Source organism: Lemur catta, chromosome 1, assembly GCF_020740605.2.
Source record: "Lemur catta isolate mLemCat1 chromosome 1, mLemCat1.pri, whole genome shotgun sequence".
Taxonomy (NCBI): domain Eukaryota; kingdom Metazoa; phylum Chordata; class Mammalia; order Primates; family Lemuridae; genus Lemur; species Lemur catta.
Window position 1 is genome coordinate 285454582 of NC_059128.1, and position 17323 is coordinate 285471904.

The 17323-nt window shown below is 41.3% G+C and overlaps 1 long non-coding RNA gene across 1 annotated transcript in view; it reads left to right on the plus strand.

Annotated features, from left to right (window-relative positions):
- The first annotated feature begins 719 nt into the window (after positions 1-719).
- Positions 720-17323, plus strand: part of LOC123630824 — a 78548-nt gene continuing 61944 nt past the window's right edge. Inside the window, exons 1-2 of the long non-coding RNA XR_006732767.1 lie at positions 720-808; positions 7288-7376. This is a non-coding gene — a long non-coding RNA (uncharacterized LOC123630824). The remainder of the gene's footprint in view (positions 809-7287; positions 7377-17323) is intronic.

Genomic DNA, 17323 nt, shown 5'->3' on the forward strand with positions numbered 1-17323 from the left:
CTTCCCGGCCAGAGTCCCGCCCCCTGCCCCACCCCGACCGGCTATAGTCCCGCCCCGCCATAGCCCCGCCCCTGCCCCCACCCCGGCCGGAGTCCCGTCCCCTGCCCCGCCGGAGCCCCGCCCCTCTCCCGCCCATCCCGGCCAGAGTCCCGCCCCTGCCCCACCCCCGCCCGGCTATAGTCCCGCCCCTCCATAGCCCCGCTCCCGCCCCGCCCGACCAGGACCTGAGCCCCGCCCCGGTCAGAGCCCCGCCCCCAGCCGTGAAACCCGCTCCATCAGGGCCGCCACCCAACTCCTGCCCTGGGACCCCGCCTCTTCACGTGTCTGACCCCGCCTCCCGTCCCGCGCTTGCCCACGGCCCGCCCACCGTCGATGCCTCCCTTCCGCGGCCACGCCTCCTCCTCGCCCTAATGTGTGGCCCCGCCCCCGCCCGTCAGGGGCCCGATTTCCCCCGTCCCGCCCCCGCCCCTTCGGGGCTAATTGGCTTCCCCCAGTTCCCCCGACCCCGGAAGCTTCCCGCACTAGGATTGGCCACGCCGGTTGCCGTACCGCTGTGCGATTGGCCCCCGGCGCCCGCTTTCTCGGGCCCTGCCCTCGGGCGGGGGCGGGGCCAGGGAGGCGCGCGGCGCGGGATTGGTCGGCGACGCGAAGGGGGCGGGCCCGCGCCGCGCGCAGCGCTTGAGCAGGAGCGCCCGGAGCCGCCGCGGCCGCCTCAGCCGCCTCAGCCGCCTCAGGAGCGGTGGCCGCCGCCTCGCGCCCGCCCGCACGGCTCCTTCCGCGGCGCGGGCCCGCCGTCCGCGCGGTACAGGTGAGTGAGCGGCGGGGCCGGAGCCGCACCCGGTGTCTGGGCGGACGGAGCCGGGGAGGCGGGACGGGGCGCCTCGCGGGCCCCGCGAACTTCGCCCGAGCGGCGGGCGCGGTCCCGCCGTCCGCCCCGGCCCCGGGCCCCAGGCGCCGTCGGGAGTCCGCGCCACCGCGGGTGGGGAGCTGTCCGCGGCCGCCGCAGCCCCCCGCGCTGCGGGTTGGGAGCGGACTTCGCGACGCTTCGCTTTCGGGAGAAAGGCACAAATTTCCTCTCACGGTTGAGAAGAGCTTCTGGGGGAACAAACCCGGAACGGGCGCGGTGGCAGGAGGCGCGGGACGCGGGGCGGCGGGGAGCCGGGGGCGCGGGGCGGCGGGGAGCCGGGGGCGCGGGGCGGGTGCGGGTGCGGGCCACGGCCTGGGTGCGGGCAGCGCGGGACCGTGCGCTCGGGGCCTCCTGGACCCGGGAGCGCGGAGGCCGCGCGGTGACCCTGGTCCGAGCGAGGCTGGCTGGGGGGGCGGGCGCGGCTCCGTTTGGTCCCTGTGTCTCCCCGTATTATCTTGGTGCGGGGGAGCAGAACGAGTTTCGTTGTCCCCACGAGTGCTCTGCTCGCAAGTCTGTTCAGTGAAAGTGTTTGTTTCCTTTTTGCTGGGCGGTGTTTCCAGTATTTTCCTACTCCGAATTTCAAAGTTAACTCCAAGCCCTCGACGGAGGCGCGGGCGGCTGTCCTCCTCGCGCCCGCCTTCCGGACGGCGCGGGCCCGCGGTGGGAGCCGGGCGCGCGGTCGGCGCGGCGCGTTTGCGGCGTGCGGCTCGCCGAGGGGGTGGGGGCGGCAGGGCCGCGCGGAGAGACGGCAGGGACTCGACTGGGCGACGCGCAGACCCGCCGTTGCAGACGCATTCCTGGCGCGGGCCCGCGCACCTGCCTCCGAAACCGAACTCACCTTCGGGGCAAACCGCTGCCCCTTTTCTGTTGTTTGGACTACTCGGGTGAGGATCCCCAAGGACGTGCACGGGGTGCTGACTCCCAGTCTCCTCAAACTCAGCAGTTCCTCATCTTAAACCGTCTCGGGGATGCCCGTTTTGCTCCGGGAGGGAGTATCTGCGGAGCAGGGGCGCTCTGGGGGGTCGCTGGCAAGATCCGAGAAGGCTCGACTGCCTCTCCCACGAGGGGAGCCGGAGCAGTTCTGGGCGGCGTTGTCAGGCTTGGGGATCCGTCAGCAAGTGAGGGGTCCTCGCCCGCAAGGGCAGTGACTGACCCACCGGTGACTTTCCCTTTTGAGCAGTGTTGTTTTCCACTCGTGTTGAGATGATGATGTTTATACCGGGCAAGTTCGTTACAGATGTTTTAGGAATTATATGACTTCGTGTATTTTCTTAGCTGATACCCAAAATATTAAAAGGATTTTAAAAAGTTTTGATGGTAAATGGGGTCTTTATAACTGAAAAGTTGGAACAACTTGTCAACCGGAATTCAAGGCTTTATGGCTGGTGGTGCTGATTGGTGGTGATATTGGACCTCACAACACCAGTCTTCCAGATACCTCTATTAAGACTCAGAGTCGGGGAAAATCCACACAGCAGTATGGTTACAGTTTTAGCTGTTTGTGAGAAAAAAAATTCAACACATAGGTACATTTTGTTAGCTGTTCTAGAGAAGCTATCTTTTTCTCTCTTGTTCAAGAGAGGCTGAGAGCAGGCTGCATTTATAAATTTGAAAAGTCCCACGAGGTCCTTAAAACAATCTAGCCATTCAAATTTGGGTTTTGTGTATCAGTTTCAATGACTTCAGGTCCTGGATCTTTAGCCACGTGTCAATGGCAGTCATTCCCATTTTCGCAGAAATCTTCAGGCTGTATTGTAAAGGCGATCACTGAAGCAGATTTTGGTAGATGGAAATTGTGTGTCCCCTTGGTGAAGAAAGCTGCTGCTTTGGGCCATAACCAAGAAAAATACTTGCTCATATATTGGAATTGCCCCAACTTAAACATTAGAATGAATACTGCAGATTTTTGGGCAGCTCTGGTGTTTCTCAGCTCTCAGCCCTGGTAGCAAGGACTCCTGCAGGCAAGTGGAGGGCCCACTGTCCATGGTGCTGAATCAGTGGCCTCTGTTGTCATTTTTTTTTTTTTTTTTTTTTTGAGACAGAGTGTCACTTTGTTGCCCGGGCTAGAGTGAGTGCCGTGGCATCAGCCTAGCTCACAGCAACCTCAGACTCCTGGGCTTAAGCGATCCTACTGCCTCAGCCTCCCTAGTAGCTGGGACTACAGGCATGAGCCACCATGCCCGGCTAATTTTTTTTGTATATATATTTTTTAGTTGGCCAGATAATTTCTTTCTATTTTTAGTAGAGACGGGGTCTCACTCTTGCTCAGGCTGGTCTCGAACTCCTGACCTTGAGCGATCCACCCGCCTCGGCCTCCCAGAGCTAGGATTACAGGCGTGAGCCACCGCGCCCAGCCTGTTGTCATTTTTTGTTTTTGCCTCAAACTTCCTTTCCAGTGTGAGAGTACTTTTTGGAGTATGTTGTAAAATTAATTTTAGAATTCACATTATTAAAGAAGATTTGAACAGGGAGTTCTCTTGAACCCGAATGGGAGCATACCTTTAAAACAGTTAAGCCATGTTGTTGTCTCTTTTTAAAAAGTGAGTAATTGTGCTGATAGCTCTGCCTTTCCTATGCATAGTCTTTAAAAAAAATTTTTTTTAATTTTATTTTTAATTAAGGGTACATAATTGTCATATATCTCTATATGGTACATGTGATGTTTTGATACAGGCATACAATGTGAATTAATCAAATCAGGGTATCCATCACCTCAGGCATTTATCATTTCTTTGTGTTAACATTCCAATTCCACTTTTTTATTTATTTTAAAGTATACGCTAACTTATTGTTGATTATAGTCACTTTGTTGTGCTAGCAAATATTGTTCATTCCAGCCCTTTGCATAGTCTGTCTTCTCTCCAGGTGAGAGTTTTCTTGCTGGAGTGTGGACATCAAGTAATCACTGAAATTAAATTAGACTCTGTTTTCTTAACAAACAACCTTTTAAAAAAGTACCCCTTTCTCTTAGTCCATTTTCTGTTGCTTATAACAGAATACCTGAATCTGGGTAATTTATAAAGAAAAGGAATTTACTTCTTACATTTATAGAGGCTGAGAAGTTCAAGGTCCAGGAGGACATCTGGTGAGGGCCTTCCTGCTGGTGGGACTCTGCAGAGCCCCAAGGCAGTTCAGGGCATCACATGGCAAGGGGGCTGAATGTCCTAGCTCAGATCGGTCTTCTTATAAAGCCACCGGGGTGGGCACAGTGGCTCATGCTGGTAGTCCTAGCACTTTGGGAGGCCAAGGCTGGAGGGTCACTTGAGGCCAGGAGTTTGAGAACAGCCTGGGCAACATAGAGAGACCTCATTTCTACAAACAAACAAACAAAAAAAGCCACCAGTTCCCATCCCATAATAATCCATTAATCCATTAACCCATGATCTGATCACCTCTTAAAGGCCTCACCTCTCAATACTGACACATTGGAGATTAAGTTTCAACATGAGTTTTGGAGGTGACATTCAAACCATAGCACCTTTATTATAATATATTAGGTTATTAAGTATGGAATGTCTAATTTCCTTAAGTACTAAGTTTGACAGTTTATGTCTCTGACATTCCACTTTGACACTTTTTTTTTTACTGTGAAGGTACATCCTCATTTTTTCAAATCGAGTATTTTGGCTTGTGATTATCTTTGAAAAAATTTTTTAGAACAATTTTTGTGAAACCATGGATAAGTCAAAAATTTGTGTTATTTTTGAATATGAGTTCTGTCATGGAACCAGTGCAGTGCAGACAGCTTGAAATATCAATGAAGTGTTTGGGAGGGATGTGGCTAATGAATGCACAGTACATCAATGGTTTGAGAAGTTTCATTCTGTTGATTTTAATCTTGAAAATGAGCCACATGGGTGACCTGAGACCAAGGTGGATTATGATGGACTGAAAGCTATAGTGGAAGCGAATCCATCTCAACCTACGCGTAAATTAGCAGCAAGGTTTGATGTTACTATTCCAACACTATTGGACCATTTGGAACAAATGGGCAAGGTAAAGAAGCTGGATAGATGTGTACTGCATGAATTAAATGAGCATCAGAAGAGAAATCACCTCGAGGAGCTTGCCTGCCTTTGCTGTCACAACATAAAGGTGAACCATTTCTACACAGTATTGTTACATATGATGAAAAATGGATTCTTTTTGATAATTGCAAGCATTCGGCACAATGGTTGGATAAAGATGAAGTGCCAAAACACAGTCCAAAACCAAATATTCATCAGAAAAGCTAATGGTGTCTGTTTGGTGGTTCAGTGCTGTTATTATCCACTACAGCTTCATGGAACCCGGTCAGTCGATTACAGCGGATGTCTACTGCAACCAATTGGATGAAATGATGAGGATGCTGGCGATTAAAGCAGCCGAGACTGGTCAACAGAGACAGCCCAATTCTCTTACAAGACAATGTTCAACCACATGTCACACAAACAATGCTGCTCAAACTACAGAGGCTGCACTTGGAAACTCTGTCATCCACCATATTCACCAGACCTTGCGCAAACTGACTACCACTTCCTCCAGGCTTTGGACCACTTCTTGCAAGGAAAAATATTCCCTTCTCAACAAGCTGTGGAAAACACCTTTCGCAATTTCATCACCACTCGCTCTCCAGGCTTCTTTGCTGCTGGCATAAACAAGCTACCCTTAAGATGGCAAAACTGTGTCAATAGTTTAGGCACATACTTTGATTAATTGTACTGTTTTTTATTTGAGGTATAATAAATTACACGTTTATTCAAAATCAGACATTTCATATTTAATGACCTATAGTCATATATCTATTTAGGGGCAATTTGTCCCTAAACAGAGTTGATTATAGCACCCTTCATATCCTCCCACATGGTGTTTCCCAGCCTTTCCTGGAGAGGGGTCTGAGTATGTGGAGCTATTGGGTGGTTTTCAGGCATTCCTGTTGTGTTGGAGTAACAACTACTCTCTTTTCTACAATTTTGAGGACATGTTTGTAAATCATTTTAGATTAACCCTTTGTTTTTCTTGAAGTTAATTTTGTCAGTTACTTTGTAATTGCCCCGCAGGTTAGCAATAAGAAATAATGATAGGTATCACTTGTGGCACAGAGGTTCTTCCAGGTGATAGTAAATTGTACATCAGGCTAAGCTATTGATTGGTATGATCATCTGCACGCATTCTTTGGCCCCATTTGCTTAACCCAGGTTCCTCTTTGACAACTCTTTTGTTGAGAGAGACTCAGGGATGCTTCCTCTTGCCTCATCCAAGTTTCAGAAATACTCCCTGAGTGCCTACTCTGTGCCAGTTCCCATGCTATGATCTGGGAACCCACAGGGGGATGAGGGTTCTTGAGCTGAAGGGCTTACCAGTTTGGACTAAGGAAGGGACATGTAAACAGGGGCCCACGCTCAGTGCTGCAGTTGGAATATATAGAAAGCTGGGTCAGTGTGTTGAGGAGGGGTAATTCATTGGGTTGGGAATCAGAGAAAGCTTCAGAAAGGAGGTAGCCTTTGGGTTGAGCCCTAGGGTATGAGTTGTGATTGTTTGGACACATACGGGCATAAATTGATTAGGAAAAGGCTAGGAGGTGTGTATAACTGGAGAACAGAGTGTGTGGTGGTGCAGAGGCTGGAGGCATGGGGAAGCATAGGGAAGGAGCCTGGGCCCCACTGGAAATGTGAGTGGGGACATTGTGAAATGGCTGGGAGTCTGCGGGAGATGGCGGAGAGAGTGAAGGAGGGTTGTCTGGTAGGTAGAAAAAGCTGTCCAAGTCCTAATCCCCAGAACCTGTGAATATGTTGTGTGGCAGGGAGAGTTAAGGTAGCAGATGGAATGAAGGTTGCTATTCAGCTGATTTTAAAATAGGGAGATTATCCTGGATTATCTAGGTAGGCTCAGAATAATCACAAGGTCCTTAAATCTGGAAGAGGGAGGCAGAAGACTCGGTGTCAGAGTGACATGGGGTGAGAAGGACTCTAGTCAGCATTGCTGGCTTTGAGTATGGAAGAAGGTCACGAGCCAGGGAATGCAGGTAGCTTCTGGGAAAGGCAAGAATAGGGATTCTCCCCCTAGAGCTTCCAGAAAAGAACACGGTTCTCGATTCTAGCCCAGTGAGACCCATGAATGGCTTCTGACCTCCAGAACTGTGATAATAAACATTTGTTGTGTTAAGCCACTAAGTTTTGTGGATATTTGTTACAGCAGCAATAGGAAACTGATACAAGTTGGGGAACTCTGCTCTCGTCAGTCTTAGGTGGCAAAGTCAAGGAGGAAGTAACATAGATTGGCTTTAGAAGATAAAATGACTCCAGGTAAAGTTGGTTCGAACCCCAGTTTCACATCCTGGGTGGGACTGGCACCTGAGGCTGTCTTACCTGGCCTGAATCCCACTCTGCTCTTCTTCCCAGCAGCCTGCTCAGCCTCTACCCCTGCTGACTGCCTTGTCCCACTGGCTTATCCTTGTTCCGTGCTGGGCACTCGGGGAAGAGTGGACCAGGTATACACCTACATCTGGGATTTGGGGGTCACCTCTAGGCCTGATTCCAGCCTCTTAGCTGTGGTCAAATTCCCAAAGGTTTGTTTCTTTACGTCCTCACTAATCCTTTGGATTTTCAGCTGTTTTAATTGTTCGGTCAGGTAGGTATGAAATATTTCACTGTTTTAATTTGCATTTCCTTGACTAGTGAGACTGAGGATTTTTCATACATTTTTTGGCCTCTTGGTTTCTTCTCCTATGAAATGTATTCTTATATTGTTTTTCCATTTATTGTTTGGGTTGTCCTTTTTATAGCTTTTGAGAAGTTCTTCATATATTCTGAATGCTATTTGTGTCCTATTCTTTATCCTTTTAAAAATACTGTTTTGATGAACAGATGTTTAATTTTAATATGCTCAAATTTTTCAGTCTTTTCCTATGGTTTGTGGTTATTGAGTCTTATTTAAGAAATCTTATGCTACTCCAAGGTCATAAGATATCTTCCTCTTTAAAAAAATTATTTGCTTTTTATATTCTACTTGGAAATTATTTTTGTGTGGGGTGTGAGGTAGAGGTCCAATTTTAGAGTTTTTCCAAGTGCATGACCAGTTGTACCAGCACTGTTTATTGAATACTGTCATTTTCCCAGTTATCTGCAAGGCCACCTTTGGAACATAGCAAATTTAAAAAATGTATGCATCAATTTCTGGTTTTTCCATGTGCATAATGATGATTTCTTTCTTTCTAGTCCTTAAATCCTTACTTATTTTTTTGTCTTATTTCCCTTTCTTGGAATGCTAGACAAAATTGCATGGAAATTGTGATAAGATTATCCTTATATTATTTTTCAGTTTAAAAGGAATGCTGTTAAAACCTTAACTGTGAACTTTGCTATTGTTTTTTGGTAGATTGCTTTTATTAGGTTAAGGATAATCTCATCTGCTAGTAGTTAGAGATAGGGTCTCAGGCTGGAGTGCAGTGGCATGATCATGGCTCACTGCAGCCTTGAACTCCAGAGCTCAAGCCATCCTCCTTTTCAGCCTCCTGAATAGTTGGGACTGTAGGCATGCGCCATCATGTCTGGCTAATTTTTGTAGAGACAGGGTCTCGCTGTGGTGCTCTGGCTGGTCTCGAACTCCTGGCCTCAAGTGATCCTCCCATCTCAGCCTCCCAAAGTGTTGGGATTATAGGCATGAGCCATTGCGCCCGGCAGATAACAGCTTTTTAAAAAAAATCATAAACAGAGTTTGAATTTTATCAAATGGTTTTCTATACAGTATATTTGTTTAGATAATTTTATGTTTTTTTCCTTTTTAATTTGTGACTGAGATGAAATATTTTAATTTAAACTGTCATTGATTGCCCAGGAGAAACTGTACGTTGTCATGATGTACTACATTAAAAATATCAGTGGATCCAATATTCTAATATTTCATTTAGGATTTTGAAATACGTGTTCATAAGAGGTATTGACCAATGATAATCTTTTCTTGTATTATCCTTATTCAGATTTGGCATCAAGGTGATACTTCATTATCTCTGTAATAGTTCTGAAAGGGAGGGGTTTTTTGTTCCCCAGAAATTTGGCAGAGTTGATTCTTAGATGGTCTGCATCTGGACTGTTTAGAACATGGGGACTCTTACACTAGCAGTTAATTGCTTTGGAAGGGTTACGGGTCATTCTGTTAACATTTCATTGGTTACTAGGAGTCATTCTGGCCACCTAATTTCAGATGGAGCAGGGAGGTAGAATCTTCCGTTTCCTGGAAGTATAGGAAAATGGAATACTGGTAAATATTAGTAGTATTTTCCACACTGTGGAGGCTGATTGATGTCAGTGCTGCAGAATTAGCCAAAACCTGTACCGTGTTCCCCTCTAGATCTTGTTTATGGGTTTGCAAGTGTGTTGGTCATCAAGGGGCCAATCAGAATGTGAAGCTAGATGTCATCTGTGGTTTGTATTGTGAACAAACTGTCCTACCTACTTTCTCCAGAACCTGCGTTGGGAATTCCTGCCTGACTACTTCTCCGTATGTCAGAGGAAAAGTCTCCCTTTCTCATTCCTCCCCATTGATCTAAATCTTAAGCATCTTTCAGGGCTGGTGCAAGTCCCATCTTGATGCTGAAATTCTCTGTGTTAACTCTGACCCGTGGTGAATTGTCCCTTCTCTGCTTCCTGCAGGACCATCCTGCCTCAGTAGTACAGAGAACAGGGTTCAGTTTTATTTATAGGTGGTTAGTGGATCAGCAGTCTTCAGCTTCAAGTACAGGCTTTCCTCCTTGGCCCAGGCTCTGTGCTGGGATGCTCAATACAGTGGACAGACTCTATGCAGGCAGCCCTGTTTTGATCCCCACCTCCTAGCGTTCATGCCCACGTATAATCCCCTCCCAGTGAGTGCCCGGCAACCTGTGTCTTGCTTCTAAACAATAGAATGTAGCAAATGTGATAGGTTGTTGCTTCCACAATTATGTTACATTATGTAAAATTCTGTCTTGCTAGAAGGCTTGATTTAGAGATGCTCTCTGTTAGCTTGATGAAGTGGCTATGCTGGGGAAGCCTACATGGCAAGGAGCTGTGGGTGGCCTGTAAGAGTGGAGGTGGCTGCAAGAGGAAGCAAATAGGAAGCAGGGGGCCCTCAGTCCTAGAAGGAAACAAATTCTTTCAATAACCTGAATTAGCTTGGAAGCAGATTCTTCCCCAGTCAAGCCCTCAGGTGAGAACTGAGCCTGGTTAACACCTCGATTGCAGTTTTGTGAGACCCTAAGCAGAGGACTCAGTTAAGCCTGCTCAGACTCCTGACTCACAGAAACTGAGATAATAAATGTATATTGTTGTAAGATGTTAAGTTTGTGATAGTTTGTTATGCAGCAATAACAACTGATGTAGTAGATCTCTACTGACTTTCCAGTTACCCTCACTAAAAGTGGATTGGGGTTGATAAAGGGTGTTTGAATCTTTTTGAGGTATTCAGCTTATTATTTATTTCCTTTTTTAAAACTTTTTTCTATTTATCAAAGTAGTACAAAGTTTTGTGTAGAAAAATTGGAGTAAACAGAAATGTATAAAGTATAAGATAAATATTATCCATATCTTACCACATAAGGATATTCAGTGTTTTTTCCTATTTACATAGATGTATGATATACATGTCCTGAAGCAGTGATTCATTCCATAATATGTTGTATGAATAAAATTTTTCCTTCTAATGGCTCATGAGCATTTCCTTAATTAAGAATATTAATTTTTAATTCAAAAATATTTTTGTGTCATGATGTGTTCTGTCATGTATTCTTCTAAAATATGATTTTTAATGTCTGCATACTATTCCAAAGGGTATCTCAATTTATCGAACCATTTCCCTATAGCTGGACATTTATATCGCTTTAAAATATTATCATCATTAATAGTGCTCTGATAAGTATCCTATACAAAAATCATTGTGTGTATGGTTGATTACTTCTGAAGGATAAATTTCTAAAGGCGGAACTATTACGTCAAAGCTTGTAAATGTTTTTAAGCCTTTTGATACTTAACCTTCTAGCCTCCAACATTTCTAGAAAATAATATAAAACTTAGACATCTGTTTCTGTAACTCGCCAGGTTGGGATAGGACAGAACTATTGATTTTTGAGCATTTAGGTTCCTGTTTTCTTAACCCTGTTTGCAAAGTGCTTTTAAATTATTCATTAAAGTGCAATATGGATTCTATTTATAGACACATTTGTGTATAAGATTGCTCCCTTAATGTTTGGGGAAAAGCCTACAAATTACTGTTATCACATCCCTATCTTTGTAAATCTTTTTCTACTGCTATCCACCCTTCTTTGTTCTCAGTCAACCAAATAGAGACACTGAGACATATAAGGCCTCCTATCCTTATTTTACTCAGACAAAATGGCTGTTCTGAGCCAGCCGTTGTTTTTCTTCTTGCCATTTATTAACTAGTTGACCTCATAAAGATGAGAGATCAGCAGAATATCAATTATTAATTCAAAAATATTTTTCCTGATTCCTAAAGTAATGGTTGTTTGTTTAGAAAATTTCTAAAATAAAAATTAGCATCAAAAGCAGAATAAAAATCTTGATGATTCTACCACCCACAGATGACCACTATATAAATATAACTTGGTCATACTAGCTTATTATAATAGATAGCTGGATTCTGGCGACTAATTTTTTTCAGGATTTTTACATCCATGTCTGTAAGTGAAATTGGCCCATAATTTTCCTTTCTTGTAGCTATTTTCTTTCTAATCTGAGATGAATATTTAATTTATTATTATAATTTACAGCTTTTCTATTTTTCTGATATGTGCATATGAGGTGATATATTTTCTTATACATAATGTTTCAATGGTATCATACAAAGTGTGATTTAAGGTATTTTAATTATTAATATGTTTTCTAATTTCCACTATGTTTTTTTCTTTGATTTATAGGTAATTTAGAAGAATATTTTAAAATTTCTAAACATATGCATACTTTCTTACCACTTTATTGTTCTCCATCAGAATTATATTGCCCAAAGATTTTGCTTTCTATGATTTTAATCCTTTGAAATTTGCTGATAAGCCTTATAGCCCATAATGTGGTATAAAAGTTTTTTCAGAAAGTCCTATGTACTTGAAAAGGATTGGGGTCAACATACTGTACTATATATGCTATTTAGCTGAGTGGATAGTGTGTTATATCTGTTTTCTCACTAGATTTTAGTCTGGTTGTTCTATCCATTACTAAGATAATTACATAGTTTCATTATGATTATGGATTTGTCTTATTTTCCTTATAGTTCTGTCAATTTCTATTTACATATTTTGAGAGTGTGTTATTAGGGGCATGCAAATTTAAAATTGCTATGTCTTCCTGATGAATTGAGTCTTTAATTATTATTAGTGGTCCTGTTTATCTCTAGTAATGAATGTTTGCATTTATGGTATGATGTGTCTGAGGTTAATATAGCCATGCCAAAATTTTTAGACTCATATTTGCATGATATCTTTGTGTTTTATCATTTTATTTTCAGCCTTACTATAGTCTTATACTTAAGTATGTCTCTTATAAAGGGTATGCTTAGATTTTTTTCATCCAATATGACAATCCTTGTCTTTTAATTGGAACATTCAGTTCCAATTAAATTTAATTTACATTAAATGTAATTACTGATCTATTTGAATTTAAATCCACAATCCTATTATGTATTTCTCTTGTCCCACATTTGCTTGTGCTTATTTTTTTCTCTTTTCTTATATTATTTTAAACTGATAATATGATTTAAAAAAGTAATTCCATTTTTCCACCCTCTCCGTAGATTGGAGGTTATATCCTATTTTTCTTTTTTAGTGGTTATGTGAATTAGGTAATGTGTTACTAACTTATCCAGCTAACACAGTTATACTTTTGTCTTCCTCCCAGACAATGCAGAAATCATAGTTTCTTGAAACTTGAACTCCATCACCCCTTCCAGATACATATGCGCTTGTTATTGCGTATTTTAATTCTATATGTTCTTTTTAAACTCAGTGAAATAATATTAACAGTATTATTATATTAACAATATTAACAGAATTATATTAACAGTAATATTAATAGTCAGTGTTCATTCAGATTTTTCACATATTTATCCTTTCTTTGCTCTGCATTGCTCTTTGATCTTTCTGACATTCATTCTGGGGTTGTTTCACTTCTGCCCAAAGAGCCTTCTTTAGAAATTCCTTTATTGCAGGTCAGCTGGTAGTAAATACTCCATATTTTTTTTTTACAAATATTTTTATTTCACCTTTTAAAAATTATTTCAATTCATTAAAAAATTTTGGGGGATATAATTTACATACCATAAAATTCACCCTTTAAAGTTTACTATTCAGTGTTTTTTTGTGTATTTTCAAGGTTGTGCAACCATTATCTCTATGTAATTCTAGAACATTTCTTCACCTTAAAAGGAAACCTCATACACATTAACAGTAACTTCCTGTTCTTTCATCTCCCCAGTTCTTGGCAACTGTTAATCTAGTTTCTGTTTCTAAGGATTTGCTCATTGTGGACATTTTTTATGACTGAACCCATATAATATGTGGCTTTCTGTATCTGGCTTCTTTCAGTTAGCATAATATTTTCAAGCTTCATCCATTGTCAGTACTTCATTCCTTTTTTATGGCTGAATAATACTCTGTTGTGTAGATATATGACATTTTGTTTATCGGTGGGTAGACATTTGGGTTGTTTCCACTTTTTTGGCTGTCATAAACAATGTGCTATGAATGATCATGTACACATTTTTGTATGACTATATGTTTTCAGTTCTCTTGGGTTTATGCCTAAGGTAGAATTGCTGGGTTAAACAGTAACTCTATGTTTAACTTTTCAAGTAACTAACTGCCAAACTGTTTTCCAAAGATGCTGAACCATTTCACATTCCCACCAGCACTGGACGAGGGCTCCAATTTCTACACATCCTCTCTACCACTTGTTAGTTTCCCGTTTTTTGATTATAGTCATAGTAGGTGGGAAGTGGTATCTCACTGTGGTATTGATTAGTATTTCTCTAATGATTGCTGATATTGAGTATCTTTTTATGTCCTTATTAGCCATTTGTATTTCTTCTGTGGAGAAATGGCTATTCAAATACTTTTACCATTTAAAAATTGGATTATTTATCTTTTTATTGTTGAGTTTTAAGAGTTCTTTGTATATTCTGTATACTAGTTCCTTATCAAATGTATTATTTGCAAATATTTCCCCTCCAAATGTAAGAAGTCTTTTTACTTTCTTGATAGGATCGTTTGATACACAAAAGTTGTGATAATGTACAGTTTATCTACTTTTTGTTTTGTTGCTTGTGCTTTGTGTCATATTAAAAGCATTGCTTAATCCCAGGTCACAAAGATTTAAAGCTCTTTTATATTCTAAGAGTTTTATAGTTTTAGCTCTTAAATTTAGGTCTTTGATGCATTTTGAGTTTATTTTTATGTATGATATGAGGGAGTTTAACTTCATTCTTCTGCATGTGGCTGTTGGTTGTCCTAGTGCCATTTGTTGAAAAGACTATTTCTCCATTGAATGGTCTTAGCACCTTTGTCAAAAATCAGTTGACCATAAAATCTGGGTTTAATTCTGGACTCTCAATTCTATTCCATTGACCTTATGTCTGTGTTTATGCCAGCACCACACAGTCTTAGTTACTGCAGCTTTGTATTCATGGTAAGTTTTAAAATTGGGAAGTGTGAATCCTCCAGCTTTGTTCTATTTATTTAAGTTTCTTTTGGCTATTCCTGGTCTGTTGCATTTCCGTATGATTTAACGGATTAGTTTGTCAATTTCTGTAAAAAAAAAGGCAGCTGGAATTTTGATAGGAATTCATGGAGTATGCAAATGAGTTTGGGGAGTATTGCCAACTTAACAATATTAAGTTTTCCATGAGCATGGGACTTATTAGCTGTAATAGTTTTTTAGTGAATTCCTAAGGATTTTCTATATACAAGATTATATCATCTACAGATATAGATACTTTTAATTCTTCCTTTCTCATGAGGATGCCTTTTCCTTTTTCTTGTGTACTTGCCCTGGTTATACTTTAGGTTATACTTCAGCACAGTGTCGAATCGTACCTGATCCTGGGCGGGGGGGATGCCTTCAGCTTTGCAGCATTCAGCATGTAGTCAGCTGTGGGTTTTGGTTAGGTTGAAGAAATTCCCTTCTGTTCCTATTTTGTTGTGTGTTTTTGTCAGGAAAAGGTGTTGGATGTTGTCAGAAGCTTTTTCTGCATCTATTGCCATACTATATGGTGGTTGTGTTTTATCCTATGAATGTCACATGTCACGTTGATTGATTTTTGTATGTTGAACTGACCTTGTATTCCTTGGGTAAATCTCACTTGGTCATGGCATATAATCCTCTTTATGTATGAATGGATTTAGTTTGGTAGTATTTTGTTGAGGATCTTTTTTCCTTCTTCACCTTGCCACATCTATTGAAGCAAAACAGCATGCTGCCACTTTACCCAAGAGTGACTTTCTTGATGGCTCAATGGGCCATTAGCAAAAGGCCCCTTGAGTGCTTTTAAAAGGGGGATTTGAGGATTTTTATGTCTGCATTCTTAAAGCATGTTAATCTGTAGTTTTCTTTTCTCATGATATCTTTGTCTGCTTTTGGTAGGAGGGCAGTACTGGCCTTATAGAATGAGTTGGGAAGTGTCTTTTTCTCTTTGTGAAGGATAGGCATTAATTCTTCTTTAAACATTTGGTAGAATTCAATACTGAAGCCATCTGTTCCTAGACTTTTCCTTATGGGAAGACTGTCAAATACTAACTCAATGTTTTTTACTTGTTTTAGGTTTATTCAGATTTACTATTTTTTCTTGAGTTAGTTTCAGTACTTTGTGTCTTTCTAGGAATTTGTCTGTTTTACCTAGGCTATTGAATTTGTTGGCAAACAGTTGCTTATAGTATTTTTTATAATCCTTTTATTTCTGCAAGGTTGGTAGTTTCATTTCTGAATTTAGTGAATTGTGTGTCTTCTGTTTTTTTCTTAGTCACCCTAGATACAGGTTTGTCAATTTTGTTGGTCTTTTCAAAAACCAGTTTTTGTTTCATTTTTTTTCTGTTTTCTATTTTATTTATTTTTTTCTGATCTTTGTTCTTTCCTTCTTCTGTTTGCTTTGGGTTTAGTTGGCTCATTTCCAATTTCTTAAGTAGAAGGTTATGTTATTAATTTGAGTTATTTTTAGCTAAACTGTCTAAAAACTGCCTTCAGTACCTTCCCTAAGTTTTGGTATGTTGTGTTTTCATTATCAATGATCTCAAAGTATTTTATAATTTCTCTTATGATTTCTTCTTTGACTCTTTGGTTATTTAGAAGTGTGTTGTTTAATTTCCACAAACTTGGAATTTCTTAAATTTCTATCTGTTACTGATTTATAATGTCTTTCCTTTGTGGTTGGACAACATATTTTGTATGATTTCAATCTTTTAAATTTTGAAGTTTGTTTTCTGGCCTAACATCTGGTCCATCCTGGAGAATGTTCCAGGTGTACTTGAGGATAATATAGTTTCTGTTTTTCGAATGGATCATTCTGTAAATGTCTATTAGGTCTAATTGGTTAATAGTGTTGTTTAAATCTTCTATTTCTTTGCTGATCTTCCTACTTGTGTTGCATCCAGAATTGAAAATGGAGTATTGAGTCTCCAACTATTACTGTTGAAATGTGTAATTCTCCCTTCATTTCTGTTAACTTTTTGTTTCTTGTATTCTATGGGTATTTTTAGACACATGTATATAATTGTTATATCTTCTTGATGAATTGACTTTTTTATCATTATGAAATATTCTTTGTCTCTAATAACAATTTTTGACTTAAAGATCATTTTGTCTGATGTTAGCATAGCCATTCAAGCTCTTCTTTGGTTATTGTTCATATTATGTATATTTTCTATGCTTTCAACCTATTTATGTCTTTGAATTGAGGTATGTCTCATTCTTCACCCCCCGAAAAATATACATAAAATGTGTCTCTTGTATACTGCATATAATTGGATACTTTTTAAAAAGGCCATTTAGATAATTTCTGCCTTTAAATTGGAATGTTTAATCCATATACATGTATGCAATTCTCATAAGGTGGGATTTATGCCAGCTATTTTGCTACTTGTTTTCTCTATTCAATGTCTTTTTTGTTTTCTATCACTCCATTACTGACTTTATGTTAAATATATATTTTCTAATGTGTTGTTTCAATTCCCTTGTATCTTCTTCTTCTTCTTTTTTTTTTTTTTTGAGACAGAGTCTTGCTCTGTTGCCCGGGCTAGAGTGAGTGTGGTGGCATCAGCCTAGGTCACAGCAACCTCAGACTCCTGAGCTTAAGCGATCCTACTGCCTCAGCCTTCCTGGGACTATAGGCCTGTGCCACCATGCCCGGCTAAGTTTTTCTCTCTCTATATATATTTTAGTTGGCCATATAATTTGTTTCTATTTT